At 35.2% G+C, this 22600-nt stretch overlaps 6 non-coding genes across 6 annotated transcripts; 2 read left to right on the top strand and 4 right to left on the bottom strand.

Annotated features, from left to right (window-relative positions):
• Nucleotides 1–3487: 3487 nt before the first annotated feature.
• Nucleotides 3488–3559, bottom strand: Trnap-cgg. Its single transcript has one exon. It is a non-coding gene; the product is annotated as a tRNA-Pro (tRNA).
• A 1219-nt stretch (nucleotides 3560–4778) lies between these two features.
• On the bottom strand, nucleotides 4779–4850 carry Trnap-agg. Its single transcript has one exon. It is a non-coding gene; the product is annotated as a tRNA-Pro (tRNA).
• Nucleotides 4851–10650: 5800 nt separating this feature from the next.
• On the top strand, nucleotides 10651–10722 carry Trnap-ugg. Its single transcript has one exon. It is a non-coding gene; the product is annotated as a tRNA-Pro (tRNA).
• A 1590-nt stretch (nucleotides 10723–12312) lies between these two features.
• Nucleotides 12313–12384, bottom strand: Trnap-cgg. The gene has a single exon. It is a non-coding gene; the product is annotated as a tRNA-Pro (tRNA).
• A 702-nt stretch (nucleotides 12385–13086) lies between these two features.
• On the top strand, nucleotides 13087–13158 carry Trnap-agg. Its single transcript has one exon. It is a non-coding gene; the product is annotated as a tRNA-Pro (tRNA).
• A 756-nt stretch (nucleotides 13159–13914) lies between these two features.
• Trnap-agg lies at nucleotides 13915–13986 on the bottom strand. The gene has a single exon. It is a non-coding gene; the product is annotated as a tRNA-Pro (tRNA).
• Nucleotides 13987–22600: the final 8614 nt, after the last annotated feature.

Here is a 22600-nt window from a genome sequence, read left to right as displayed (position 1 = left end):
AAGAAGACGCATTTCAGGAGGTGGGTGGTCCGGTGAGACATGTCTCACCAGACCACCCATAGTTAGTTATCCTGACTTTTCAAAACCTTTCGTTCTACACACTGATGTCTCTGGATTGGGATTAGGGGCCATACTATACCAGTATCAGGATGAAGTCAAACGCGTGATAGCATATGCCAGTCGAGGATTAACTAAAGCTGAGAGACGTTACCCAGCATACAAAATGGAGTTCCATGAAATGAGCAGTAACGGACAAGTTTTCAGACTACCTCATCGCTTGCCCTTTTACTGTCATCACAGACAACAATCCTTTGACGTATGTGTAGCAGCTTTGGCTAATTATGACTTTGATATCCAGTACAGACCTGGTATCAACAATGCTGATGCCGACAGCATGTCCCGACATCCTTCACTCAGCACAGATGAAGATCCAGTGAAGATTTCCAAGGATGTTATCCAGGCACTCAGCCAGGGCATCAGTACTTCTCCATACATAGAAATCATTGCTATGGCAGCAAAGGTACCTCTGACTATGCCAGCTTCAGTTACTCAGCCTATTCCAGAATTACAGGAGGAACAGATGAATGATCCACTTACGGGATACTGGATGCCACTTGTACAGTCTGGAAATAAACCACGTCGAGAGGATTTGTCTTGTTTACCTGTACGTCAGGCTAAGTTGAAAAATTTTGAGAAGCTGAAAATCAGAGATCATATATTGTGCCGTGACGTTAAGGAGTATACTGATGTCAAGACCCAGATTGTTCCAGGATCTCTACTGTACTCACCATGTTGCATGATGACTTTGGACATCAAGGACGCGACAGGACTTTATCCTTGGTTCAGGACAGATTTTACTGGATTGGTATGACTAAGGATGTTGACGTGTGGGTAAAGAATTGTGCTAGATGTTTACCTAGGAAGACACCAGCTAGGATTTGTACACCCCTTGTGTCAATCAACACGCATCAACCATTAGAGCTTGTTTGCATGGACTTTCTTTCTTTGGAGACCTCTAAAGGTGGCATCCTCGTTATGACAGATCGTTTTACGAGATATGCCGTTGCTGTACCAACAAAGAACATGACAGCTCGAACAACTGCCGAAGTTTTCTTTAACCATTTCGTTGTACACTACGGATTACCTCACAGGATCCATTCTGACCAGCGACCAAACTTTGAGAGTAACCTGATGAAGGAACTATGTAAAATCACCGGAGTGGAGTAATCTCATACAACTCCATATCATCCGATGGGGAATGGACTCTGTGAGCCTTTCAACAGAACTTTACTCGGAATGCTGGGAACACTTTCACCAGACCAGAAACAGAACTGGAAAGCTCATGTCACCAGTTTGGTTCATGCATATAACAGCACCTGTCAGGTGTCAACAGGACGAAGCCCATATTTTCTCATGTTTGGATTGAATCCTCGTTTACCAGTGGATCTTGCCTTTGGGATTGAAACAGGGCCAAACATGAGCTCTATGACAAAATATGTGGATGATTTGAGACAACGACTGTTGTATGCTTCTGATCTAGCAGCCAAACACTCTGCACAGGCTAAGAACAGACAGAAGAAACACTATGATAGCCGTGTCAGGGAGGCCGTGTTAAACATTGGTGACAGGGTGCTAGTTAAGATACTTGCCCTTGAAGAAATACATAAACAAACAAACAAGTGGGAGGAGGACCCATGTATTGTTACTGGACAGCCTTTACAGTTAGGAAAGAGAACGTATAAGAACGGATTAGCACATTGCAAAGAAACCTCCTTCTGCCTATTGGATGTATAGATACCAGGCAAAGGCAACCAATCCCGACTCCCAGGAAACCAAAACCGACTCCAAGAAAGTTGAGATCCAGACTCAGGCATGGACCTTCATGTGATGAAGGGTCAAACCTCGTCATCTTCAGAGGAGGAGGAAGTGCTGATAGCAGGGGCTGATGTCCAATCCGACATCGACTCCGGACCTACTACCAGCAGGGTCTCTGAAGATGAGCCTGGAAGAGTTAGCCACATCAGAGGACACTCCACACATCACACAGGAATCACCTGTTGCACCCTGAAGGTCGCAAAGGAATAGAGTGACACCTGCATGGATGCGGAAAGGAGAATTTTCTATGATGCAGCAGCAGCAGCAACAGCAGGATCCTGATTGGAAATTAAGGGCAAAGTTCCAAACAGAGTTAATTGACAGAGGAACTCTGGAGGAGCAAGACGGAAAAGTTGTGGCTACTTTCCTTAGTATTTTGTCGGGCAAGGTTACCTAGACATTGTTCCATATTTTGGACTGTTACTTTCGATTTTGTACTAAAGATTTGTTTTATGTTTTAAGTCTATATATACGTCCATCTATTGTATAATTGATATTACATGAATTGCTAATTGTAACTGCTTCAGTATATCTCCTAATCGAGGACGACATCTTTCGCAGGAGGGAAAAATGTAGCAGTCATATTGTATTATATTTTATATTAATTAAATACTCTGTGTTATATTCTATGTTGTGCCCAGCATGTTATTTGTATGTGTTGATATTATGACGTACATGTCATGTGGTGTGATCCTTACCTGTGATGTATACCTGTCTTTATCTGTATAATATCCCATGGAGTGGTTATTTAAGGTCCAGTGTGTTATTGTTTATAGTCTATTTTCATTGGTCAGATATTTTTTATAGATTTCTGTTTTTATTGGTCAGTCATATATTGGTCACTTTTGGCGGGATTTCATTGTGTCAGGTTGGTGAAAGAATTTGTAAGAGAGCAGATATTTTGATTTGGACACCGACACATACATCTTTTGACAGAAAGTTTTCTCTATTATCTAATATTAATGATTTCTTCACATTTAAAGTAAATTGGGCTAGGGTTCTAGTTAATTTAAATATATTGATAGTTTCTAAATAATTGTTAAATGGAATTTATTTACAATTATGTGAGGTTTAAAAAATTGACCAAGTAATATGTATCTCTTATATTTAGTGTATTTCATGTTTGAATCCTCATGACTATTATTAATTACACTAGAAAGAACAATAATGTTTACTAAAGTATAAATATCCATATATTGACATTTACCAGTTATAAGAGAATGGTTTTATATTATTTATAGATCGAAATATTCAGTACTAAGTGATTAGCGGTTTGATGACATCGGTTTCCTAATTCCTGGCTATATCGAATCTCTACACATGGTTGAGTTTTCCAGGTTCTACGGAAATGACCCTGGCCTCCGCACGTGAAACAAACAAACTGGGGACAGTCTCTGAACAAATGCTGATCGGAGAAGCATAGTGAGCATACATTCAGCTGGTTATCATGAATCATAAAAAGGGATTAAAAAACGGGACCTCTCGCACCCAAAGCGAGAATAATACCCCTATATCTTTTTCCAAAGTGTTATCTGTTTTGGACAGCACGATAATCAAAGTTATATTTGTTTTTTCCCCAATAAATTAATGCTAAAAGAAAAGCGCAAAACTTGGGCTCGTCCGGGAGTCGACCCCGGGACCTCTCGCACCCGAAGCGAGAATCATACCACTAGACCAACGAGCCGGTTTCATTGTCAGAAATATAACATTTTCAAAGTTAATTTGTAAAGATATATTTATTTTTGACGATAACATTTTATTTCTTACTAAACATGTGTGATTAGGATCGCTGACTATTTTAACCTACGACACGACGAGTTCGTCTTCAAAATACATGCATTGCAATCAAATCATCCTCATCCTGATCAATACAATTTCTGCTTGAAATTAAGATTCATATGAGATTCTAATCCGACATCTTTCCAATCTTATGTGACATATTATACACTTGGTTATAATGGTCCACTAACCTGCCTACTTTTTATATATCTTGAGAATGTTGCCGGATGATGCAATCACACGAAATATATATCGGATTGTGGACGATGATCACAATAAAAAAATGAACAGGTATATTCTATTAGTGGGAAACGTATATATTAATATATGCTTTTACAAGTTATAGCTCAAATACATAGCCATTCTCTCATTTTACACCAATTTGAAAAGCTATGGAAACATACTTTTGATTGTAAGCGGCTTCTTCTTGAAGGGGTATGATTACCGGTTCAGTGAGGTATGTCCCAAATACGAATCATAAACAAATATGATTTTTACAATCAGTTTACAATAAAACATTAAAGAATCCACACAATGTTGAAAAAGTAATGCCCCGTAACACGATTTTCCCGATTGAGAACACACAAGTTGTAAAGGCTAAACATTCAAAATCTACGTCTAAAATGTCTAAAAGCTTATATAGAAACATCGGAAAAGGTATGAGTTGTCTATAAACTCTAACGTTACAGACAGATACGTTTTGGCTACCACCAATACTGTTCTTTTCAAAAAGTGTCCCATGTTAACCATACCAAAATGAATTCTTCTTAAAAGGTTAAGCCGACTTTAAGGATTGAGTACAACAACATCCAACGTTCTAGTGACGTGAATTTGTCATTAAAACTACGAAGTGAAGAATTCTGAACACAATTAAAAATGATCATGCTAAGAATATAGTTATATGTTCTTCTTCTCATTAGCAGTCTCCTATTCAACAATGAAATGCTAATTAGCATTTCTCAATGTTTACACTCATTCAATTTGAATAAATACTAAAATTGTACATACATTTCTTTGCTTTTAACAAACGTTAATATTGCCTCTTCCCCCAAATATTTCATTAAAAATATGAGTTTATGAAAAAAAAATGTATCTGTACATGGTTTGGAAACGAAGGAAAAGTGGGGCTCGTCCGGGATTCGAACCCGGGACCTCTCGCACCCTAAGCGAGAATCATACCCCTAGACCAACGAGCCATACATAAAAGGCGTAGGTTTGTAGGAAGGAAACGTAAAGCTTCAACCTTATCTTCGTTTGTTAAGTTATAAAGTCGTGAATTTTCTTTCGTTATCAATGAAATACAATCGCTATACAAATGTCATATCTATGGGCAGGACGTGTATGTCTATGCATTCAGGCAATCTTGATACTTACTGAGGTTTTTAATTACTTGTCCATGTTGAACCTGTCCGTGTGCCTGGCCGCGGGTACTCCCATACTCATACTGATAATTCATGTGTTATGACACATGTACATGGTAAATGATAAACACACTCTTAACCTATTGTAAGAACCTAGCATTGGTCCCTGGGCAGTATGGGGGAGTATACATGTATATAATAATCAGATTCCAATATGCTTGCGTTATATATACACAACTAGAGTACCTGTGTCCCTTACTACATTGTCACATTATACTCATAATTAATAATAATAGCTATATCCGCTATGTAAGTCAAAAAATACTTCTTCTTGCTAATGACATTGAGCTTAATCCTGGTCCTATGCAAAATATAGAAATCACTCATCTCATTGTTAGGTCTGTAAGGAACAAACTTGATATAGTTGATTTTGAGCTGCACTTAACAGAAACTCATCTAGCACCAGATATTCCCAATAGTGATATTATGCTAGACTCATTTCCAAATGAACCATACAGAAAAGATAGACAAAATAGGATGGGGTGGTGTTTTGATATTTTTAAAAAATACTGTTCAGACTAAAAGAAGATTAGACCTGGAGCATGATGATATCGAACTAATTTGGATAGAAGTGCATACTGGTAATCACAGATTTTTATTAGGGTGTATATATAGACCGGAATCTAATGTAGAATACTGGACACAACTTGATATTTTACTGGATAAAGCTGCTGATACCTCACTAGACATCATTTTAACAGGTGACATAAATATTGACATGTTAAATCTACATCCTAACTCACATCTCAGTAGAATTCTTACTAAATATAATCTGAAATGTCTAATAAATGAACCGACAAGATTCACTTCTAATAGTTCAACCTCTATAGATATTGTCTTTACTAATAATACTAGAATCATTCAAAATGCATGCACAAGCCCTCAGTTCTGTAGTGATCACTCTCCTATACATATTACAGTCTCCTACTCTGTCTATACACATTGGTGTTATAAAAAGACTATATTAATGTATGATAATGCTGATTTTGACCAAATGAACAGATCACTGAGAGATATTGACTGGATGACACATGCGCAAAATAGTACCACAGAAGAATTTAACCAAATACTTACCAACAATATTAATCAACAAATAAATAACTATATTCCTTCATAAATAATAACTATACGTCCAGATGATAAACCATGGGTAAATAATGAAATCAGATCAAAACTAAGACAAAAAATAGGACCCATAGAAAAGCAAAATTAACTAATAGGCAATACCACTGGAATAAATATAGAAATATTAGAAACGAAACTATTGAAATCATAAGGAAAACGAAAAAAGATTATCTTGAAAAACTACAGAGATCTCTGAGTGATAAATCCTTACCCCCATCTAAATGGTGGAAAATAGCTAAGTCTATATCTAATTTTAATAACAAATCAACTAGCATTCCTCCTCTTGATCATAACGGTATATCTCTTCAACATCCTATAGATAAAGCTAATACACTAAACGATTGCTTTACCTCAATAGCAACATCCTCTCCTAATCTTGACCCACTGCCACCTACTGTAAATAACTATCCTTTTCAATTAGAAAGTATTGACATATTTGAACAAGACGTTATCGACCAACTTGAACTACTAAATGATAATAAACCAGCAGGGCCTGATGGAATTATACCCAAAGTAATTAAAAAACTAACACCCTCAATATCATATCCACTAGCATTACTATTTAACAAAACGATGAAACTAGGACATATCCCTGCATCATGGAAACTTGCTAATGTTAATGCTATATATAAGGGAAAGGGGTCTCAAAATGATGTCAGTAATTATAGGCCAATCTCAATTACATCTTGCCTCAGTAAACTTATTGAAAAAATCATCTTTAAGTACCTGTATAACTACCTTGTAGCAACTGAAACTATTTCTGAGCACCAGTCAGGCTTCCTGCCTGGTGACTCAACTGTGAATCAATTATTATCTATATATCACACTATTATAAATATTTGAGATAAAGGTAAAGGAGTTAGATTTGTCTTCTGTGATGTAAGTAAAGCTTTTGATAGGGTTTGACATGACGGTTTAATATATAAATTAGAAACTTATGGAATTAAAGGAAAATTACTGGCATGGTTTAAGAACTACTTGTCCGAGAGAAAATAAAGGGTTATTACAGAAGGACATCAGTCAACTTTTAAATGTATCAGTGCAGGAGTGCCTCAGGGATCTGTCCTTGGTCCATTTCTCTTCCTTCTCTATATAAATGACATCACTAATATAGTTACTAGTAACATTAAACTTTTTGCAGATGATACCTCCCTCTATATTGTTGATAATCCCATTCAAGCACCATAAAATCTCACTAATGACTTGCATAAGATATAAAATTGAATGCATCCAAAACTAAAACTATGATCTTCACACGGAAAAAAATATACTTATCACCCTTCAAACTTCTTCTCTAATCAACCACTAATTAAGCGACAGTACTAACCATAAACATTTAGGTCTTACTTTTAATGAAGATGGTAAATGGGGTCAACATATCCAAAATATTTATGATACAGCATATAAAAGAATTAATATATAAAGAAGTCTTAAAACCTCACTTGATAGAAGTACACTTAACACTATGTATATATCTTATATTAGACCAATTTTAGAATATGCGAATGCAGTTTGGGATAATTACACTGAATCAAAATTATTATTAGAATCAGTCCAACTAGATGCTGCTAGAGTAGTGACAGGGCTTCGTAGAGGTACATCACACCATAAATTGTACAAAGAATTGGGATGGGAAACCTTAGCTGATAGGTGGAAGAAAAGAAAAAAATTGTATAAAATATTGCATAATATATCACCAAAGTATCTTAATGATATAGTTAATCCTTTTTTTAATGATTTAACAAATGTGAGGCATCAGCTTAGACTAAATAGAGTTTAACCCCTCCCCCGGTATGTAGAACTGAGAGCTACTTTAATAGTTTCTTTCCCTCAACCTTTCGACTTTACAACCAGTTAGACCCAGATATTTTAAATGCTCAATCTCTTCCCCACTTTAAGAAACTAATTAACATAACTAATAGTATACCAAATAATGATACTCAAAAATAAAATAAAAGAACTCTGATGATAGAAAAATCAATATTATACTATGTCAAATTAGAAATAATGCTAGCAGCTTAAACTTCGATCTCTTTAATGACCATCTTTTGGAATCTGCTTCATGTGAGTGTGGTTATATACAGGAAACAAGTTATCATTTCTTCCTTGACTGTGCCAGATACAACAATCACAGACAAGTACTCTCGGCTACTCTATTCAATGATAATTATTCGCACTATACATACTTTACTAAATGGTTGTAACCTATGTGACAATGAAACCAATAAAAATGTCTCAAACTTTATCTTGAACTCAAAAAGATTATATAACTAGAATTATCTATATCAACATATATTATAATGTACTAATAATCTAATATTGTAAACATGAACAGCAAACATGCTTATGGTTATGAATATCAGTAAGCACTTACTATAAACACAATGTGAATATGATATACTCACCCCTTAAATCATAACAATAAGTAGTTGTATAAGTATATTCTTAACGTATTATAATGTGAATATTAATATACCATACAATATTGACATAGATTTTTAATGATATTTAATTATATAAACCTAATATTCAACTATCTATGAGTCACTCTGTGTGGATTTTGAACTTCCAGGGAGAATCTAGTCAAGGAATATGGGTATATTCGCGTATCCGGTTGAAACGGTTGAACCGGTTACACATGCAAAGAAAACGACAGGTACAGATCTGGACCGAGGCTGACCTCAGGAAAATTTGGCACGTGTATATTGAGGGGTCCAGACGTACCTGACCAAAACTAAAAAGCTGACTATTGCTAGTTTGCGTTATTTCTTTCTAAAACAATGTCAAGCCACATGTAGTTTTTAAGATACGTTATGTAATTCAGTGGACGCGTGAGAGAAGGGCATAATATTCTTGATATATCCTCGGGTTACCGGTTTCCGCGCACTTAAGAAGCATCCGCGATTTCGTACTCATATCGGCAGAAAACTGTTGAAATTACGGATGACTGTCATAAACATGTATACAATCTACTAATGGAAACAACAAACTAGCAACATAAAACTGTATTTAAAAATAATCAGAACAAACATTTTTTAACAAATTTCTCCCGTCGGAAGGAGCCGTCATATGTTTCCGTGTGTCTATTTTGATTTAGTGTTCAAAGAAAGATAACTCGGCTACACTTAAAAGAAATTCTCTAATGTGACATGCAAGAACAAAAGCTTCGTTTGGAATACAAAAAAATATCTTTGAGCGTCAAATTAATTATCAAAATAACTTTTTTTAAATTTCACATTTTTAATTGATTTTTCAAGATGTCAAAATTGAACAAATTCATGTAATTTTATAAATTTATTTATTATATTTATTTAGTTATAATATAGTATCTGTTATTATTTTTTTCTGCAGTTTTATATCGGTTTTGGTTGATGGTAAGTTATTTCTCATTTTGTTCTGTTTAAAATTGGTGAAAATTGGAAGTTCATTGCATTACAAGGTTTACGTTTTATTGAAAACACTGTTTATCGATATAAGAATGTCTCCTTTGCTCTTCGGAAGTTGACAAAAATCGTCGAGGAGATGTAGCCTCATTTGCATACGACATTTTCGTACGTTTGTCAGACTACAAAAAAGACCAGTTCATGAATAAAATATATCACCGTTTTTTCAGGTATGGGTTCATTTTGAGCAAGATAAAAAGTGCATTAAGCAAAACTGCATATTTATGCGTGTTTTTTTAATCGGTGATTATTTCTTATGTTTTCCTGACGAACTTCGGGTAATTTTTGAGTCAGTTTACAGACGATGGCCAAACGTCTAAAATATCCTTGTGTTGTGTCCAGCAGGTCACGTAGTTACGAGATATAGCTTGATAAAATGGCTGCGCGGAAATACATAACGCGCGGAAACTGGTGACTAGACGACAATATTGTTTTTTGTTCTCCGCAACTGCATTTTTAGCTCTGCTTATAGAACGGTCCAAGTGCGTTCGTTTATCGTGGAAAATTTCTGCGCCACACGTTCCGTTTCAACCGGTATACGCGAATGTAGCCCATGTCTAAAACTCACTCGTTACTCTTGTGAGGTCAAGAAGTAGCACAGCTTGACTTGTGACCTTTTATAAGAAGTTAGAGTTATCTCCCCTTTACCATATGTCTTGTGTAGTAGATCTAGTATTTTCATTTCACTGATAATTTATATTATTTTTATATGCTGATTTATACAAATGCATGCAGAAAGAACTGATATAGGCATAGCCTGTTGTTCGATCCAATTCATACAACATCATGAATAAAATTTGTTGAAACATGATGAATACAATCGCTAACTATATTTTCCAGAAACCATTGATTGCTCACATTATTTTCCTTATCCTTCAAGATCTGAATAGCTGCGATAAAAGGTTAAAAGGTGTTATATTCTTAATTAACATGCGTCTGGGTTTTTAAAAACTGTTCATAAAATATGTACTTTACTGATGAAGTTTTATACCGGTATTAGTAACAGCGGCTCGTTGGTCTAGGGGTATGATTCTCGCTTTGGGTGCGAGAGGTCCCGGGTTCAAATCCCGGACGAGCCCAGTATATTTTTTTTCAAAATTATTATTTGTTTTGGACAACCCGATAATCAAAGTAATATGTACTTTTTTTTCCTCTAACGAAGTTAATGTTAAAAAAAAGTTCAAAATTTGGGCTCGTCCGGGAATCGCACCCTGGACGTCTCGTTTCCGATGCGAGAATCATTCCACTAGACCAACGAGACGATTGTGTTGTTAAAAATATAACATTTTCAAAGTTAATTTGTAAAGATATATTTATTTGTGATGATGGCTTTTTATTTCTTGTGTGATTAAGATCATGTCTGCCTGTTAATATATTCGTTTACTATGTTAACATACGACACGACGATTTCGTCTTCAAAATACATGCATTGCAATCAAATTATCCTCATCCTGATCAATATAATTTCTGCTTGAAATTAAGATTCATATGAGATTCCAATCCGACATCTTTCCTATCTTATGTGACATATTATACACTTGGTTATTATGGTCCACTAACCTGCCTACTTTTTATATATCGTGAGAATGTTGCCGGATGATGCCGGCAATCACACGAAATATATATCGGATTGTGGACGATGATCACAATAAAAAATGAACAGGTATATTCTATTAGTGGGAAACGTATATATTAATATATGCTTTTACAAGTTATAGCTCAAATACATAGCCATTCTCTCATTTTACACCAATTTGAAAAGCTATGGAAACATACTTTTGATTGTAAGCGGCTTCTTCTTGAAGGGTATGATTACCGGTTCAGTGAGGTATGTCCCAAATACGAATCATAAACAAATATGATTTTCACAATCATGCAGTTTACAATAAAAAATATTAAAGAATCCACACAATGTTTAAAAAGTAATGCCCCGTAACACGATTTTCCCAATTGAGAACACACAAGTTGTAAAGGCTAAAACTTCAAAATCTACGTCTAAAATGTCTAGAACCTTATATAGAAACCACCAATACTGTTCTTTTCAAAAAGTATCCTATGTTAACCATGCCAAAATGAATTCTTCTTTAAAGGTTTAAGCCAACTTTACGGATTGAGTGCAACTGCATTCAACGTCCTAGTGACGTGAATTTGTCATTAAAGCTACGAAGTGAAGTGACAACAATGAAATGATAATTAGCATTTCTCAATGTTTACACTCATTCAATTTGAATAAATACTAAAATTGTACATCCCTTCCTTTGCTTTTAACAAACGATAATATTGCCTCTTACTCCAAATATTTCATTAAAAAATATGTGTTTATGAAAAAAATGTATCTGTACACTTTGTTTATAAATGGTTGGGAAAAGGAGAAATGTCGTTATCAATGAAATGCTAGACTAAAACACGACTGTTCACATTATTTTATTCTCTATTTTCGCATCGTTCAGTATCTGAATATTTGGGTTAAACGTATTATTTTTCCAATTAACATTTGTTTTGTTTTTTACCTGTCATTGGATATATTTTGCATAAGTGTAATTCTGTTATGATAACGGCTCGTTGGTCAGAAGTGTGAATCCCGCTTTGGGTGCCAGAGGTCACGTGTTCGAATCCCGGACGAGTCAAAGTTATATGTACTAATAAAAAGAATGAAAATAGCAAAATTTGGGCTCGTCCGGGAGTCGAACCCGGGACCTCTCGCACCCGAAGCGAAAATCATACCACTAGACCAACGAGCCGGTTTCATTGTTAGAAATATAACAATTTCAAAGTTTATTTGTAATGATGTATTTATTTGTGACTATATACGGCTTTTTATTTGTTAGTGAACACATATGATTTAGATCATTTTTGCCTGTAAATATATTCGCTTACTATTTTAACTTACTAAACGACTGTTTCGTTTTCAAAATATTGCAATAAAATCTTCCTGGTCCTGTTCAATAAAATTTGTGCTAAAACTTGACCTTGAAAAAGTGAAATGTACATTGCTTTAGTTGGAAACGTATTTTTACCAAAAATCATATATCAATTATATAGCCATTGTTTCATTAAAAAGGGCTTGAAAAGCTATTGAAACCTGATTTTTGTGAAAAATTACTGGTTCGGTGAGATATGTGCCGAATACGAATCATTTGCAAAGTAGATATGTATAATCAGTTTACAATAAAAAAAAAAAAAAGAGCATGGAGAAAACCGAACAAAGTTTAAAAAATGATAGGTTAAATAACAAAACAAATTTTAATTGAAAAAATATGTATATAGCAGCTATTCGGATTATCCTGTATGTGTGCAGACACTGTTTTCGGTAGTCGAGTTAAGCTGGTGTAACTTCACTGATAACGAAAGAAAATGAACGACTTTATCTAGGTTAAGGCTTATCTCCGGAAAGAAATTGAACCTTTACGTTGCCTTCCTACAAACCAACAGCCTGTATACATGGCTCGTTGGTCTAGGGGTATGATTCTCGCTTAGGGTGCGAGAGGTCCCGGGTTCGAATCCCGGACGAGCCCCACTTTTTACTAAAAAAAAATCACAACCACATGAAAAGTAAGTCTTTTTCATGCACAATTTTTTTTTCATGAAATATTTTGGAAAAATATATGTATTTATCGTTTGTTAAAATGAATTAAGGTGCAATATCATTTTTAACATTGAGAAATGTTTATTATATATGTAATTTCATTGTCATAATGGATAAGCAATGAAAGAAACACACACAGATAATGATATTGTAAGCAAGATCATTTTCAATTGTCACTTGTTGATGTATTTGCTGGAAAGTTTTATTAGATTCCTTATATCGTATGTGTAGCGAATGGTTTACGTCAGTTGGTTGAGTCCGCTGTTAGGGTAATCATTGAGATTGGTCGAAACCGTTAAAAGAATTTATTCTGACATGCTAGCATTTCACGGTTACGACAAATCTTGAGGGTTAGTCTGACAGCAGACTCAACCACGTAGTGACGTAAATTATTCGCTACAAATACGATATTAGGAATTCTAAAAGATGATCCAGCGAATTCATCAACAAATGTCAATCAAAAATGATCATGCTAACAAAAAAAAAGCTTAAAATCTCTTAGTTTTTTGTTTCATTGGTAATCTATTGCGACAATGAAAGTATATTTATATTAAACAATTCTCAATGTTAAAAATGATTTAACTTAAAAGAATACTAGGTTATTGCACCTAACTTCATTTTTTTACATCTCTATTTCTAAAAAGACTTAGTTTTTATGTGGTTGCCAAAAAAAAAAGTAAAAGTGGGGCTCGTCCGGGATTCGAACCCGGGACCTCTCGCACCCTAAGCGAGAATCATACCCCTAGACCAACGAGCCATGTTTACGCAGTGTTGGTTTGTAGGAGGGCAACGTAAAGCTTCAATTTCTTTCCGGAGATAAACCTTAACCTAGATAAAGTCGTTCATTTTCTTTCGTTATCAGTGAAGTTATACCAGCTTAACTCGACTACCGAAAACAATGTCTGCACACATACAGGATAATCCGAATAGCTGCTATACATTTATTTCAATTAAAATTTGATTTGTTATTTAACCTATCATTTTTTAAACTTTGTACGGTTTTCTCCATGCTTTTTTTATGCATATCTACTTTGTACATTATTCGAACCGGTGACCATACCCCTGGAACAAATACGTGACAGATTATTTAATGTACCGTCTATGTAAAGTTTCTTTTGATACAGTTTGACTTTCTGTGCAATTAATAATAGACTATTTACATTCAATTGATCCTTACAATATGATATGATATATTTTACAACTAATTCGTTTGCTATTAGTGTATTTTTACATTCTTTACCTATTTTAACCTATTTTGTTTTAGTTTGATAAATTCATTTTTGTTAATGTCTATATTCACAAAGTTGTTTGGCCTTAAATTACACACATTGTCGATGGGCCGTTAAACAATACAAAAACAAAACAAAACAAAAACGAACAATGCCTGTATATAGTGATAATACTATATGTATTGCATCACATGCACTGCTAGCATATAGTGATTACAGTATAGGTAATACCACCAGATGAAGTAATAAACAACATTTCTGTAACCTTAATGTACACTTGATTTACAACATAAGGTATGTTCGGGTCTTGCATTGTATATAATGCTATGTATCAAGACGTTGCCTTCTTTGAATCAGAACCTTCCGAAAATGTAGATATTTATATTAACTGTGGGAAAAACAAATTATGTTTACCGGTTTGCGTATTTCCTTATTGGAAACCAGTGACATCCTTTTTTTGAGTATTCGAAATGTCATAGTTGCTATAGGGTTAGTGATTCTGAAGCAGATGACGAGTTTTTTTCATAGCAGGAAAATTAGGTCAATGAACAATTGTGTTGTTATTGACAATTACTGATAGTTGTCACACGTTCTTTTTCTACAGGTGTGGTATTTTACCGGGGATTTCATAGAATCGTATGTAATTATAATTTCATAATAATACAAAGGTGACAAAGTGAATTATTTCTGTAAATAAGGGGTTCAACGTAGTGTAAATAAACCCTATACTATAATGAATTCTCATACGTTGTTTTTCTATAAGGTTTCACACTTACACTTGTATAAAATCAGCTTATGAACACAGAACGCATGTAGATACTGGATACCAAATAAAGTTCACGGTCAAGTCACGATCGATAGCGAGACATCATATATAATTATAGGCTATGTGCCTAGCAGAACATTTATTTGACATAACTATTCTGATATGGTCGACAACAAAATGAGTTTACCACTGTATTATAGTTTGGTACATTTATACTTTGGCCAAGGCAGTTGTCCCACTTACATAAATAAGGTATTGATTGGTGTAACGGCACTATTTACATTTATGTCTGTATAGATAATAAAAAAAATGCTTATTAGCCTTTTTTAGGCAATGAATACAGTGACCGGATAGACGTGACTTCTCCCTTTCACCCGAGCTGCGCATGTATATGACTTAAAACAATGACCACGTATTCTTTTTAACCCGTAGCATTTGCCATTCCATGTCGAAAACCCAAGAAAAAACCGGTTAGTTTAACTTTCAACTGACACAACACCGACTGACATTACTATCAAACAATGTGTAGAAATATAATAAATCAATAACTTGTTTACTACTTTCAATTTTAAGTTTTAAAAAGGTTTTTAAATTCATTCGTAAACAAACAATACAGAAAAAAGTAATAATTCTTAAAATATATTTGATTAATGGACAAACTCTTCATGAAAATGTAATACATTTTGTCACGTTTACGGCCTGTATTTGTGGTACTTAATTAAAAAACTGAAACCTACAGTCGAAGTCATTCTTAAATAAATAATTTCTGAGAATATATACATGCCTTTATTTGGCCACCGTCTATCTTGCACGTGCAGGGCATTTCACAGGATATATGGAATTTCCAATCAAAGTGAACTGATCTATCTTACAATCTAACTTTCCTGTACCTTTATAAAGAACCCTAGTATTATATTACGTAGCATGTGCTTACACAAATAACCAGGACAAAAGAAACAGGCGACGTGCATGTTGGAAACAGGTATCATATATATCACTATAATGAATATGATATAAAGGTTTATACAAAATAGATAAATGATTGACTAAATAATATATGAGTAATCTCCCCTTCACCAATGAAACATTGAGTCTGCCTGGTACTATTGACACAATATTACTGATGTAATGAATATATATTGTATTGTATTGTTTAACGGCCCATCGACAATGTGTGTAATTTAAGGCCAAACAACTTTGTAAATATAGACATTAACAAAAATGATTATATCAAACTAAAACAAAACAGGTTGAAATATGTAAAGAATGTAAAAATACACTAATAGCACACGAATTGGTTGTAAAATATATCATATCATATTGTAAGGATCCATTGAATATAAATAGTCTATTATTAATTGCACAGAAACTGTATTAAGAGAAACTTTTTATAGACGGTACATTAAAGAATCTGTCACGTATTTGTTTGAAATCAGCGCATTGAATCATTAAATGCTTGACTGTAAATGGTTGATCAAATGCATGACAACAATGCTGGTCTTCCGTATGGAAAACTCGTGTTGTGTTACTTTTATTGAAACCACTATTAAGAACAACGTGGAAAAACCTCTAGATAGTAAGGATAGTAAAAACAAATACATCTCTGGTTAGTATGACTGGGTAGTGAAATTAATTAAGCACTAAAATGGCTACTAGTCCACCAGCAGAGTCAACCGCCTTCGCCTACATGCAGCTTATTATAATGGACCCAAACAAAGTTATAATTTTATTTCATTATTATAGCATTGATCTTATGAATGGTCTTGCAATGATAGTAGTTATAAAAGTTCAGAGCTTCTTTAATGTAGGCAAAAATAACGGTAACGCATTATATCTTTTACATGGTGAAACATCGCCTACATCAGAGGGAAACCATGACATACATACGTATCCAAGAAACACAAAATATTGATTCTTTTTGGCAATGTTCGCCACTCGGTAAGCTGTCAAAAATTTCAAAAGACTCGTTTTTACGCAGCATTAGGTTCGTGTAAAACCTTCATAGATGCCTGATTTGTATATAACTTCGATTTTTGGAAGATTGTCGAAAATTAGTGGTAACTCTTACCAATACGGCCAGAGGGCGAAAATTAAGCTTCGCAAAAATATTGAGGCTTTAAGTATATGAAAGACAAAGTGGCAATATCCCTGTTAAATAGTTACAGACAAATTATATAAACAGATAGGTCATCATAGAAATAAATACTTGGTCAGTTTACATCCGGGCTGGACTAAGTCCACTATATCTCGCAATTTCGTTTTAGACAAAAGAAATATATATATACATAGACAAAGAAAATACCACATCTAATGCAATTAATTTCAAACCAAGCAACAACATCCAAGGCAAATAATTACACGAAAAATGAATACGGTCAATGATATTATTTACGAACAAAGCAATATCATTCAAGGGAAGTAATTACACCAAAAATGAACACAGCCAATGATATTATTTACGAACAAAGCGATATCATTGAAGGGAAGTAATTACATCAAAAATAAATAAGGTCAATGCTTTAAATTATGAACAAAGCAATATAATTAAAAGGGAACTAACTACACCAAAAATGAATACGGTCAATGCTTTAAATTATGAACAAAGCGAAAACCTGTATGGCTAGTAATTATACTAAAAGTTCAATACTTTGGCATGTTTGACATAAAGTTCAGTCTTACATTACTTACTACAAGCAGAAATGGATTTATAGCCGGTCTTATATATATATATATGGAATGAAACGAGACGACGTACGAGAGAACGGTTTTGGATCACCAATCTACAAACCTGCTACCCTTGAGGTATGAACGAACGATAGGCGGGTGCCATCCGCTAGTTTTCCTTCCAGGGGGCATTTGACCAAATGGTGCATTACTGCACAGTTTGTCTGCTATCTCACCTGCCTGCTGCTGCATGTCAGTGTGTGTGACCAACAGCCGTTGTCAGATTAATTTTGCAGATTTATACAGTATCTTAGCCATTTCATCTACTTATCCTCCTGCACTCACTTATTTGATAATTACATGCATTATTCCTGCAAACCGAAAGAGGCGACTAAGTGTGGACTCCCTGCTGTGACTGTTAAATCCACTGCAGCATTTAGAGGCGACTAATGTGGGCAGTCCGTAGGAAATTGAGATTTTTAACATTTACCGGGCCAGATTCCCACGTGCACATGTTCCACGTTTTTGATATCTCGTCCCTTCTTTCTTGTGCTTATCTCTCGTTGACTCACTTTATGCGATAGTGCATCTTGCGCAAGAATAGGTCCTCTACATATATTTAGTAGTTAAAGAGTTTTCTAGAGGGTTTCTTCTCCAATTTTGGTTATCATTTGGCGGGGCGTCGTTGTGTTTTATTGGGCGAGTCGTCTTAGTGCACTTTCGCTATAGAGCAGAGCCAGCGAGGGTTCTGATATTTAGACAATCAGCGTTCCCTGTCTGCGATGCTCTCATCTTAATTGCTGCCTTCGGCTGGTTTTAGCCGAGGTGACTATTGGTTTTATATAATAGCTATATTTTCGATTATAGTATATCAGTTCTATCTTCTTGTAATATGATATATATGTACATCAGTTCTGGAAAACTCAGAATTCGGCAACCTTGTCGAATTCGGAAACATGTTCCCGAATTCGGCAACGTTCAGTGCGATGAAGGGCATCTCAAGTATTATGTCAATGCCCCCTGTGGTAAGATGTCTATTGAATGTAAAAAGCAATGTTTGTATAGAAATGTGTACGTTGAACATCTTATTCGCTAATTTTTAAGGTGTTTTTGGGATTGAAATGTTTTCGGAGTGGTGTGCGTCAGTGTAATTCCAAATTTATGATCGCTGGACGTCAGGCTGTAGCACCTTTAATGTTTATAAAAAAAAACACTGTGTATCAACAGCTACTAGTGCGGGACATGCAAATCAGAGTGTGTGCTCCTAGGGATGTGCAAGCATATATAGAGAAAAATGAGTCTTTCTCCAGATCCGGAGATTGTTGCAAATGTGAAGGTGAAGGTGAAGGTGGGGACTATATCACCGAAAATGAAAACCGGGCCCTCAAGAGCCACCTTCCCCCAGGTGTCCCTAACATTGAGAGTTGGAGGATAGCAAGTCGGTGTGACAAGGAGTTAAAAAATATTCGTAAGTCTGTCTTTGACAGAGCCTGCATACAGGATCCAGGCGCAGAAGGCACAGCAGCTTTTAACATGGACTTCGAAACACAAATGTTTAGAAGGATGATTAGGTCATCTGGGGTGTTAAACAACCAGGTAGAGTTTAAACCTCTGAAAGCAATTAATGGTACATGTCTTCACCATGACCTTGTCAATTTCTATTTTACTGCACAGGAAAATTATAATACCTACCTGCATGACAATGGTGCAACACTTGCACCTGTTTTTGTTACCATTGAGGATGAACAGGAATACCTGAATGTCAACAACTGGACTATCCCAAAACTAGTTCAGGAGACTAGGAAACTTTTGGACCAGTTCTCTGACCAAGACTTGGCTTCTGTTTACAGGAGTCAACTGGAAAAAGCCACCAGATCAAAAAAGGAAAAGACTGTAGCATTGTACAAGGAAGTTCTTGACAATGTTGATATATCGTCGTTAGAAGCTATTGAAGAGGAGTGAGACAATGCGCTAGCTGTAGACATGCACATCACTTGTGATAAAAACCTTTGTATTACACTAGATAGTAGTACATATGTGAACTTGTTAATTAGTAGTTGTGCTTGAGATTTTTGCATTACACATATTACTGTACTAGTATACTGGTAAACTAATTGAATATTTGATTAATATATCCATATAATGCCTACCTAAATTAATTCATCCTTCACATACATATATTTCTGGTATTAGATGACCGTGTTTACATGCGTTCATACTGGCATGAACATCGAAAAAATACTGTTCAATCCTTATTTCAACGTGACATCCTTGTTTAAACTTAGAATTAACATCTAATATTTATACCCCACCCCAACCAATATATCATAATTGCTTGGTCCTTGTGTACATCTGTAGTAAAAACATTCAGTTTATATTCATACCATGATATGGTAACACATGGCGAGTTCAACACAGGGTCAAAGTTTGACATAAACGGATACCTTACACCTAAGTAATCATACTACCCTTTTCTGAATTGCATGTTTGTTGAACTTGGTTATTGTAGCCAGCAACAATATAAACATGCATTGCTTTTGTGAAACATGATTTATGGAGGAGAAACAAAGAATCGATACCACATGACAAATGAGGAATAATCATTTATGAAGCTATGCCCCTTTGTTCTAAAACATTGTTCTCACTACTCCTTCTGAAGTACTGTACCGATTGCAATGATACATGTTCTCTGTACACATACATGAATTAATTACATGAATGGAATGTGAAGGAAGTATATAAATTTGAGTAGTTGTTTTTGAAGTTTTGGCCCTTTGTTCAAAAACCTCCTTTTGTTGGAGGAGGTGGAGAGAAATCACACACTGTAACAAACCTTGACATACATAATTTAAAATTTTATAGCCGATTGTTGCAATTTTGCGCACTAACAATTACAAAGAATTGACACAACACCTTCTTTAAGATTGAAATATTTTTTTCATTACACCTGGGCACTAGTTAGGTGCATGCTTTTTGCAAAAAAAGGGAACTTTTCCCAAATCATGTTCATGCTTATAATACAGGCCGATGCAGTGCTGGTGAACCCAATACTGGCAATCCTGTCTCTTGGTTTTTTGATTGATAAAACCACACCCCAGCCAGAAAGAGGTTTCTTCACTGTCGCCACATAGGCGACAGCAAACTACAGTCTTTCTGGCTGGAGTGAGAAGAGGAACTTTAAACACAGGGTGTCGCCCAGGTCTGGCTGCTGCAGCTGAGGTGACAGGGGCAGCAAGGGCCACAGAGGCTGGTTCACTCCTGTACAAATGGCTCTTGCCATTCTGCCAGGTGGGCTGGATCACTACATCCACTTTACAGTGGCTCTGGATTTCTAACTCCTGGGCCTAAAACATGTAGATACCAGGTCAGACATTCTGTTTGTCTGACATCTTGAAATATATATATATATAGCAAAAAAGCAGTGGTATAATTTTTATGATATTAAATGAATGATATGTTCAGGGTGTGAACTACCCCCTGGTGCTACAGTGTTCATATGAGTACATATCAAATGTATTTGCATTATTATTTTTTTAACAAATTTCTGTTTTAACATGGAATCTTCAAGATTTATTTTGAAGGTTAGGATATAAAAACTTGTTCAAATGACATTGTAATTTCTATTTATTCTCATAAAAGAAGCATGGCTATTTCAAATTACTTTTTGCATATCTGTTTAAAAAACATTACAATGTAATAATTATAACTTACAGCCAGCAAAATACTTCTTGCCCTCTTATGGTAGGTTGACCTCCTGTTGCTGGGGTTTTCAATAAACGTTATTTATTTTTTTGACCCCCTCTGCCTATTTACATCCTTTTCTTTTCCGACAGTTTCCTCCAATTGTTGGTAGTACATACCATTATCCATGTTCTTAAGTTTAAAGAAAAATATTTAATAAAATTATCATTAATTGTTATTTGGACAGTCAAGTTATTGATTACTGATTGAGGGGAGGCAACTCTTATGAGAAAAAAATATCTTTTGAGATGACCCTTTTAGCTTGTGACTGGTTCATCCCAAAATGTGATGGCGACCTGACATGTTGGTCTAGACATGCTGGATAGCGCTTACCACAACATTGGGTGGTAATTGTATGTGATGAAGTTTCGTAAAAGGGGATTATACAAGGGCAACACTGTAAACCATTTTGCAATTTTTTGGGAAAATTCTGAATGACTTACGATGTTCGATGACGACTCACTGGAAACTGCCACGATAAAATTCCAATTTTCCCGGTAAAAACACTCGACGCTACTAGAGAGACATCTTTAGGAAACATTTGAAAATGCCGATCGCAGGGGGTAAGTGCCGATAATCGATTTATTTCAAAGTTGCCGAATTCGTTAACGGGCGCGTTTCTAATTTCAACAACGTTGTCGAATTCGACAAGGTTGCCGAATTCAGAGTTTTCCAGAACTGACATGTAACTGTTCTGTTTCACTGTGTCTTGATAAAGGAGCGGATCGCTCCGAAAATTTGTCAACCTAAACTTGTCCACACTGTTGGAATTACTTCTTTGCCACATATATATATATATCATATATAATAAAAAAAAGGATTAAATGTCCATGCGAAGGAAGCAAATATAGAAAAAATAAGATTAACGACAGACTAAAAACTAGCTGCTTTATCCCTTCACAGGGCTCTTCAGGTATGTTCATAAGAACAACTTCGTGACGTCACAATTACATGTCATCACACTACAATAG

The sequence above is a fragment of the Mizuhopecten yessoensis genome, unplaced genomic scaffold, assembly GCF_002113885.1.
Source record: "Mizuhopecten yessoensis strain PY_sf001 unplaced genomic scaffold, ASM211388v2 scaffold716161, whole genome shotgun sequence".
Lineage (NCBI taxonomy): Eukaryota > Metazoa > Mollusca > Bivalvia > Pectinida > Pectinidae > Mizuhopecten > Mizuhopecten yessoensis.
This window is presented reverse-complemented; position numbering and strand designations above follow the sequence as displayed.